The sequence below is a fragment of the Miscanthus floridulus genome, chromosome 8, assembly GCF_019320115.1.
Source record: "Miscanthus floridulus cultivar M001 chromosome 8, ASM1932011v1, whole genome shotgun sequence".
NCBI lineage: Eukaryota > Viridiplantae > Streptophyta > Magnoliopsida > Poales > Poaceae > Miscanthus > Miscanthus floridulus.
In genome coordinates this window covers 204,464,961-204,473,932 of record NC_089587.1, presented here as the reverse complement: position 1 = coordinate 204,473,932, position 8,972 = coordinate 204,464,961, and the positions used below count along the sequence as shown (strand labels likewise).

General features: G+C 47.4%; 1 pseudogene; it reads left to right on the top strand.

Moving 5' to 3' along the window:
• The first annotated feature begins 1,852 nt into the window (after nucleotides 1-1,852).
• Nucleotides 1,853-8,068, top strand: LOC136470516 (uncharacterized; annotated as a pseudogene).
• Nucleotides 8,069-8,972: the final 904 nt, after the last annotated feature.

The window sequence follows — 8,972 nt, the reverse complement described above, 5'->3', positions numbered from 1 at the left end:
GAGCACATACTTATGTATGGGCGCAGAGAAGGCTTATTGCTCTCTTATCGTGGGTTCCGACTCTTTCCGGATCGACTGATTAGAGGCGAGGATGGTGGAGGTCTAAGCACCGCACTGAGTCTGGGACTTAGGAGCAGGGGCTTGGAGTCCAAGTTTGGACGGGGACCTGGACCCCGTGACAGGAGAGTGGTGGGTTGGTCCTACTTGTGCCTGGGGTACAAGCGGGGCGTGTTTTTCGGGGTACCCAGCTAGGCATATTGATTCATGAATCGTTGGCGATCTGATATGGCTTGTCTATAGTCTAGCACCATAGTAAGAACTGAAAGATGAAAGGTGATGAAATAGAATTGTTTGCTCAACTCCTGCTTGAAAGTAGAATAGGTGCTTACATAGAATAGCTAAATAATGAAATAATCATGACTGCTAATAATAAACATGCATAAGGATGAACTATTAGAATTGCTTTTCGCAAAAAGAAAATCCAACAAACCATAAAGCTTATGATACCTCTTGGAGTCAGGAAATTATTCCCACTATTTGGATAAGTCTTGCGAGTACATTGTGAGGGTTTATTTACCCCTGTTGCAGGTACAACTTGAGGAGTAGCCGTTGTGTGAAGGATTCTTCTAGTGGGCACAGATGAATCCTTGTATAATATCGATAGATGTTTCTTTTTATTCCGCTGTTTAATTTCTGCACTCTAAATTGGTCCTGTAATAATGTATTTCTAAGAACTTTGGATGTATGAAATGGACTAAGTAATGTAAACTCGTTCTCATTATTGGATCTTGAGGAAAAAATGTGGATTATTCAAGCTCTCTCTTGGGGTGTGCTCGACGGAATTCGCCCGATGTAGCTCGCTCTCGGGGTGCTTAGTGTCTAGTGGAAGACAAGCGTCTCCATAAGTGCGTTATTTCGGGTGGTTTTGCCACACAATCCCTCTCTCTCCCTATCCAAAGTTGGCTGCTTTAGAAGGGGGGTTCGGGGGAGGCAGGCCGGCTTGGCGGTGGGGATAGTCGTGGGGCGTCTTTAGGGTTCTGGCGGCGTAGGTGGCGGTCGGGCCAGGTTGGGGCGGGGGCGACGATGGTCGGATTGTGCCGTGGAGGAAGGATGGGTAGGGGAAGACCGAGGCCTCCGCGGCGGCGCTATTGTAATGTTATACCACTTTTATATCTCAGACTAGCTAAGGCGTTTTTTCCTAAATTTACCTTTTTTCCAGGGGTTATTTTGATCCAGGCCATTACAATTCTACGAGTTGAGATATGCCATTACAATTCGACTATTTAGAGATCTGCCATTATAACTATGTCTCTCCTCCATTCATGTCATTTTCTACACCTGCCGCGTATAAGGACCCACTGTTAGACGCGTATGGCTACAAGAACACAAACAGGCCCACTTGGCGCGAGCACAGTGCGAAGGCAGAGAGACGGCGCTCACCCACGGCGGATAGCGCGTGAGGCGGAGCGGCGGTGCTCGCCCGCGTAGGCCTGCGCGGGAGGGAGGAGCGCCCTCAATTTCGCCGCCGCTGCCTCCCTCCCTGCCATCCAGATGGAACGAGTCGGCCCGCTTGCCGGTCCTGCGCCCTAGTCCTAGTCCTGCGCCGGTTGGGGCCGTGCGTTGGCCCGCTCGCCTGCGCACGCGCTGCGGCTGGCGGCCAGCTCGCTCGCCAATGCACACGTTGCGGCAGCGGCACGACACCCACGCTTGCCCTCGCACGCACGGCGGCGGCGAGGCTGCTCGCTCGCCCACGCACGCAAGGCGGCGGCGTGGCCACTTGCTCGCCCGCTAGCGCGCACGCGGCGGTAGCCCATCTCCTCCGCGACACTTGGAGAAGCTGGTGCATGCGCGGATGGAGACGAGCTTCTTCGGCCGGCTGGAGAAGCGCGTCATCGTGAGGGCCGGCCCCGGGTTCCCAGAGAGCTCGTGGTTCGTGTGGCTGTTGCACTGCCTCTTCTTCGTGTTCGACAGCGGCGTCGACTTGGACTTCTTTGCATTCAACGGCGGAGCTGAGGAGGACGGCGCGTCCATCTTCCGCTCTACGCACGGGGGCGCACTTCTCAGAGGACAGCGCCGAGGAGGAACTGCCCTTCACCTCCAACTCCTCATCCCCATCCCGACGCGAAGGAGTGCGGGCACCATGGCCGGCTGTGCTGCAGGGCGAAACTGCTTTGCGCTCCAGGCCGGGCCGCACGTCCTCAACCACGGCTGGGCGCGGCTCCTGCAGCGGTCGACGCCGCTGGGCCGGCTCCTCCCTGCGCAGCGCGGCGCGGGCCTCGGCTTGGAGCGCGACGAGCGTGACTAGGGCGTCGTGGAAGTTGCCGTGCTCGTGCGCATCCAGTGGGCCTGTACGCGTCCATACGCGTTTCTGTAGCCATATACGTATGACAGTGGGTCTTCGTACGCAACAGGTGTAGAAAATGGCATGAACAGGGGAGAGATGGAATTGTAATGGCAGATCTCCGAATAGATGAATTGTAATGGTGTATTTCAAAACTTGAAAAATTGTAATGGCCTGGATCAAAATAACCTTTTTTCCAGATGGGCAACCCCTTCTGGCCTCTGGAGATTCTTCTGGCGTTATCAGCATATGGAATCTTGAGAAGAGACGGCTGCATTCTGTGATTAGGGAGGCCTATGATGGTTCTATAGTTTCACTTCTGCGAACGAACCTATTCTGATGAGTTCAGCAGCTGATAATTCAATCAAACCGCCATTCATGTCATTTAGGAAACTGCCCCCTCTTTTTCAGATGAGATACTTGCACGTGACTGGTGTAATGTTGTCACATGCCACATGGATACTCCACAGGCATATATGTATGGCGTCTTCAGAACTTTGTTATTGGTGACCATGTTTTGACACCATCATCAAGCACTGTGACACCGGTTAAGGTAATGCTTGTTTTTGAAGTTTTGCATCTATGGAATTTCATTGTAGACTAGAAAATGTGATTCCTAAAATTCAAGTGCTATTCAGCCTGTTCGTTTCGGCTGAAACGATCGTGGATTATTACTGCTGACTGGTTTGGTGTGAGAGAAAAATACTGTTAAGGCTTATAATCCACGACCGTTTACGACCAAACGAATAGGCTGATTATTTGCTTTCTAAGCATCATTTCTTTTTCTGACAGGCTTGTGTGATAAGTGCATGTGGTAATTTTACTATCTTGGGCACTGAAGCTGGTTGGGTCGAAAAATTTAACCTTCAATCAGGCTTTAGTCGTGGTAGATATTGACAGTTCGTTGGCAATGCAATGTGCACATGATGGTGAAGTTGTTGGATTAGCTTGCGATGCCACAAATGGCTCGCTGATTAGTTCTGGATACCATGGTGATATTAAGGTATGACCCTCTCTGTTGTGCAGTGTGCTTCCTGTTGTGATCAGACATGAACATTACGGAGAACTGTGCTCTTCATTTTCTGTGTCCTATCAACTGTTTAAATTGTTTCCTTTGCATTTCCATATTATCTTCAAAACCTTTTAACCCTACAATCAAGAATAGCTGTGTATGGTCCACCTGTTTTTTTTAATCAAAATTACTCACTTTTGAACTTCTCTTTAAGAGTCTCAATGAAATTTCGGCCACAATTGAATTAACTATAAAATTGTGTATCTTGCAGGTATGGGATTTTAAAACTTGCAAGCTGAAATCCAGATTGGATGTTGGTAAATCTGTCACTAAAATTACATTTCACCGGCCAAATGGTAGTATACTAGTGTTCAACATATTTGGTATTCCCATGAGGAAGTTTTCAGACAACTAAGAATTATTTGCTATTTATGGCAGGCCTTCTTGCTACTGTAGCAGGTGATATGGTACTTATATTGTTTGATACGGTGTCCATGAAAATGGTTCGTAGATTTGAAGGACATACAGACGGTATCACTGATTTGTGCTTCAGTGAGGATGGAAAATGGCCCATCTCGGCTAGTATGGATGGGACTCTTAGATCTGGGACATCAGTTTAGCAAGGCAGATAGATGCAATGCATGTTGATGTATCTATAACAGCTATCTCTATGTCTCCTAATATGGATGTGTTGGCAACTACTCATATTGATCAAAATGGTGTCTACCTCTGGTAGGGTTCTGCCGCATCACCCTTTCTCAGCCTATTATACCACCCACACATATCTCAATTTATTTTGTAGCTATATATATAGTTCAGAAAAAAATCATGAGATTGGCCTTCCAGCTGGTGAAATTTCCACAAATATATTATTCATCTCACTTATAGCCAACGGAATAGTATTATTAGTATATCTTTCAACATCGCACCGAACTAAAGTTGTGTGCATAACATGCAATTTTACGAGAGTTTATCTATCCAACGACCACGTGTTTTATGCAGTTTTAACACATGGATTTTTTTCACCATAGAATTAAGATCCAACAGCCTCCAGCCTCCTTCTACCTCCAGCCTTCTTCTACCTCCAAACAATCATAAATCACAAGATCACATATCCACATATCACAAGAAACATTTTTTTCTATGCAAGGACAAAAAAAAGTTTCCCAGTCGGCAGCAGAGGCAACTGCAAGCACCAGGGAGGAGCATCGTCCGTCGGACCTGAACGCGTGAGCGGCGTGGCCTCCGTCACGTCGACGACCCGCTCCTTGGAATGCTATCCCGCGACGAGCACAAGGCCAAGAAGACAGTTGAAAAGAGAGAGGGACAAAAAAAATTCATGTGTTTTTTTTTCTAAAACACATATGTATTGGATAGCATTTCTGATTTTATATGCCGTTATGGGTCATGATATATTTAGTGTTCTTCCAGTTTTTTTATCTATGGTCTCATACATATGTTATAAATTGGGGTTATTGCGATCTTGCCCCTATTTTGAACCCCAATTGTGATTTTACCTCCACTTTCTTCCACTTTGTATTTTTACCCCTGTTTTTCCAAAATGAAGGTTCAGTTTACCCTTACTCTGTGAACAGCGGGTAACGGTGTTAAAAAAGTTGACAGATGACAAGTTTGCCCTTCCGAATATTGCGTTTTGCCCCTATTTCAAACCCCAATTGTGATTTTACTCCCACTTTCTTCCACTTTGTGTTTTTACCTCTACTTTTCCAAAACGAAGGCTCTGTTTACCCCAATTCTTAACTCAGTTATCTACATCCGAATCAAAGCAATTAAAAATTAACAAAAGCCCTGTGAAAAGACAAACTTACCCCTTATCTCTCGGTCGTCTCTCTCAGGGTCGTCCCTCTCAACGCTAGCAGGCAGCGGGCGGCTGGGTGCGGCGGCGGTGGCGGCGGAAGGGTAGCATCGGGCAGTCGATCGCGCGCGGCTTAGCCTGACGTGGGCGCGCTGCCAGGCACGTGGCTCTGCTTGGCGCAGGCGCGCGCAGCCAGGCACGCGGCTCTGCTTGGCGCGGGAGCGCGCGGCTTGGCCGGCGTCGCGAGTGCGCTTCTCGTGAAAGCAGTTGACCATGGAACCGAAGACCCGCCTCTCTCTCTCAACTCTCATGAAAGCAGCTGACCACTGGCCTTCCGCCGCCGCCGCACCCAGCCATCCGCTAGAGTTGAGAGAGAGGCGGGTCTTTGGCTCCATGGTCGGCTGCTTTCACGAGAGCGCGCTCGTGACGCCGGCCAAGCCGCGTGCGCCCGCGCCAAGCAGAGCCGCGTGCCTGGCTGCGCGCCCACGTCAGGCTAAGCCGCGCTCCCGACGGCCCGACGCTGCCCTTCCGCTGCCACCGCTGCCGCACCCAGCCGCCCACTGCCTGCTAGCGTTGAGAGGGACGACCCTGATAGAGATAGACCGAGAGATAAGGGGTAAGTTTGTCTTTTCACAGGGCTTTTGTTAATTTTTAATTGCTTTGATCCAGATGTAGATAACTGAGTTAAGAATTAGGGTAAATGGAGCCTTCGTTTTGAAAAAGTAGTGGTAAAAACACAAAGTGGAAGAAAATAAGGGTAAAATCACAATTGGGATTTGAAATAGGGGCAAAAACGCAATATTCGGAAGGGCAAACTTGTCATCTGTCAATTTTTTTAACACCGTTACCTGCTGTTCACGGAGTAGGGGTAAACTGAACCTTCGTTTTTGAAAAGCAGAGGTAAAAACACAAAGTGGAAGAAAGTGGAGGTACAATCACAATTAGAGTTCAAAATAGGGGCAAGAACGCAATAGCCCCTTATAAATTTGACAGGGCTAATCAATCTTTATTCTCGGCCTCAACAAATACTGAAAATTATGCCAGTGGTAAACATGTACGGAATGTGTGTGCCAGCTCAGCACCTGTCAACCTGCCGATCACTATCGATGACTAAATTTTAAGGAATTTTAGTGGTCTAGTATTTGTATCATGCTACAATCTGTACTTGATTAGTGGCCTCCCTACTATGTACCTGGACAAGTTTAGTTTGCACTGTAAAAGTACTTCACTCAGACTAAGTTTGTACTGTTAGTGCCAGAGGCAACAGAACCAGAAGCAACCGGCAACCTGGTTTCTTCTGAACCTTTAGCTGAAGGAGACTCAAGCTTTTCCAACAGCAGCCCGCTTAGGATGATCCGGTTCCTTCTACATATTTGCGTCCTTGTCGCGTTGTGCTTGAGCCTGACATTGCAAAGACAGCTGGCCTGGAATATTGTTTTTGTCCAGAAGTAGGAGTTCTATGCCTTTTGAAGATTGCATTATCGATCTCTTTGTTAGTGTCTAGTGTTCTATCAGTCTCCAAGATGCGACCGTAGGTAGTTTATTAAGTCGATCCATTAATACCCACCATGAGAATTTGCATCTTTAGAAATGTTCTTAGGATGTACTTCCTCCGTCCCATAAAAACCGCGATTCTACGGTTCAAAAAATGTCTCAGGAAAAGTGTATTCGTAGCTCCTAGTGCTTGGTCTCAAGATGTCAAGCAGGCTATCAGACAAGCACAGTGGCTCTCAACTCTCATCTAGAAGCTTCGTCCTGTTGAAAAAAAAAATCTACCACACCACCCACACATAGGCTACAGCGGAGCACCATTCATTTTTCTCGTTACTGTTTCACTACAGGCAGAAGAGAGGATCATAGACGGTGGTTCTTAGTAGCTAGTATAGAGGTATTTATGTCATTTTTCCATCGTATTGATTTCTATGCCAGGTCCTACAATTACGTTTTTATTGGGACGGAAGGAGAATCTCTCGTAACCTATTCTATGTTGAATCTTTATGCACATTTTCATTTATTAGTATTGCAGAATGTGTTCCTGTATGGCACATCACACCATGCTTGGAATTGTGTTTCTTTATTCTATATTTGAATTCTCATGACACTGTGAATCGCTTTAGAATGGTTCTCCTGTATTTGGGATACCACGTGTCCTGGGCATGTTTAGTTCAACCCAACTTTCAACTTTGGCACTGTAAAAAAGAAGATTTTCCGTCATATTAAATTTACGGTAAATACATGGAATACTAAATGTTAACGAAATAAAAAACTAATTACACAGTTAGTTGTATTTTACGAGACAAATATTTTAAATCTAATTAGTCAATAATTAAACAATTATTACCTAATACAAATCCGGCTGCGCCAATTTCAGGCGCAACTAAACGCGGCCAGGCTTGCACTTTTCTCCATACTTTTCCTACTGTTACTCGTCCTTTTGCTTCTGTTCAATTGTCACGACCAGTCTCTTCTTAATAAATAAAGTGGCTTGCTTCAGTCGTCGGACTTTTATGTGCCACTGTTTAGCTTCCACCAATTCTCACTCAGACCGTGTTTAGTTAGGTGAAATTTAAAAATTTAATTACTATAGCACTTTTGTTTTTATTTGACAATTAATATTCAATCATAGACTAATTAGGCTTAAAACATTCGTCTCGCGATTTCCAACCAAACTGCGCAATTAGTTTTTTTTTTACATTTAATGCTCCATGCACGTATCGTAAAATTCGATATAAAGACTACTGTAGCGTATTTTTTGGAAAAACTTTTTAGAACTAAACAAGACCTCCTACTTGTGTTTGAACAATTGTTATTCAGATTGGCACTTCTATGATGTTCTGTTCACAGTCTGCCAACTGTGGCTTGCGTCAGCTTTGATCATGCACACTGTGCACATGCATGATGTTTTTTTCTATAGCAACCATCTTTTCTTCGACTTTGACGCTGCTGTATGATGCTCTACTAGTACACTGGCACAGGAAGCTTGTGTGATGCCACGTCTACATCTTCCACAAACTTCATCATCATCGAGAGTACTCCCTTCGTCCCAGAAAAGAGGACGTTTTGGCATTCAAAAACGATCTCACAAAGAAGGTCGTTTGAGACCATGGGTCCCACCTGAGGGATGCAGGCCTACTACAGCTTCTCCCATCCGTCCCACCGGAGCCGGTCTCCTCTGTTCTTTCGTTTCTCACCCTACCAGCGCCACTGCACCCGTCCTCCTCTTCCAGGCATCCCCATCGAGGTGGAGCGGGCCAGCGTCGGCGTGGACCGGATCAGCCGAGATGGAGCGGCCCGACGCCGAGCGGCGCATCCCGAGCGGGTGTCGCCCTCTTCCTTCTTCCCCGTCTACCGTCCCACCTAGATCCACACGCAACCGAGGTCGCCGCCCAGCTCGAGATCCAGGGCGCCACGACCTCAGGCAGGCGCAGCCGCCAGGCAAGGAGGAGGCGCAGCCACAGGGCTTCCTCCGCCGGTACCCCTCGCCACCGCCCACCGTGCATCGTCTCCGCCGCCATCCCCTCCCACGCCATTCGCCTCCAACACCGGTGCTCAACCTCTTCACCGTACCGACCCCTCCCTCCAGCGGATGTGGCCCTCGTACGGGGGAGGAGCACCGGAGAGAGAAGTCCGGATCTGGACGAAGCTGAGCGCAGTAGAGAAAATACCGTGTGGGGATGGAGGACCGGATATTGGAGTAGGGGCATGCAGGTCTTTTACCATAATCATTGATACTAGTGCCCGTTCCTAAAACGACTAGTAATCAGCCTGTTTGTTTCGTCGTAAAGGATCGTGGATTATTTTCT